Genomic DNA, 863 nt, shown 5'->3' with positions numbered 1-863 from the left:
ACATGTACAGTATATCAAATCTGTACAGTTGAGTGGACAAAGGTGACCCTACCCTTGATGCTTCAGTACACTCCCCTATTTGGGGAGGGGCAGGATACTAGTAATTTCTATTTTATGATGACATATGGATGCGTATGCATTTGCAGGTACATTGGCACAGAATCCCTGACTGTTGAAAAAAGGAGAAATCTAGGCACTGAAACAAAACTTTATATTCCCTTCTTCTGAACATAAAACCACAGCAGGGCTGGAAATACCACCTGCATATGCAGATTATGTGCAGGTAAAATTGGAGCTGTGCAGGTATTTCTGATGTCTACCTGCACCTAACCTGCACTGGTCCGTGTACTGGGTACATGCAGGTTAATGCAGGTAAAATTTGGAGCTGTGCAGGTATTTCTTATACCTTCTGAGTGGTTCAGGTCTGCATGTACCCAGTACATGGACCAGTGCAGGTTAGGTGCAGGTAGACATCAGAAATTCCTGCACAGCTCCAATTTTACCTGCACTAACCTGCATATACTCTGTGATATACTTGTACCATCAAACTTCTTTTTCCATATCTTTTCCCACGAAATGTACACATTGCGATGGCCTAAATCCTTGTTCTTAATAAGGAGTGAAAAATTCTGAAAGAGTTGTTAACTGTGACCACTTGCTAAATGCAACCTCTCCAGTTTTAGGAAAGAAATACTGTACATGTATGTAGGTCCAGACTGACTGTAATCCAGACCAGGTTTGTTATCAGTACTTGACCAATGTGTGATAAATAAATGAGTGGGGAGGGAAGTTGGACTCCTACTCATCATGGTTAGGACAAATTAAGATAATGAGGTTAGAAGTGTTTGCAAAGGGCACTTCCC

Source organism: Branchiostoma belcheri, unplaced genomic scaffold (genome assembly GCF_001625305.1).
Source record: "Branchiostoma belcheri isolate BF01 breed outbred unplaced genomic scaffold, Haploidv18h27 scaffold31, whole genome shotgun sequence".
Lineage (NCBI taxonomy): Eukaryota > Metazoa > Chordata > Leptocardii > Amphioxiformes > Branchiostomatidae > Branchiostoma > Branchiostoma belcheri.
Note: the sequence above shows the minus strand (reverse complement) of the source record.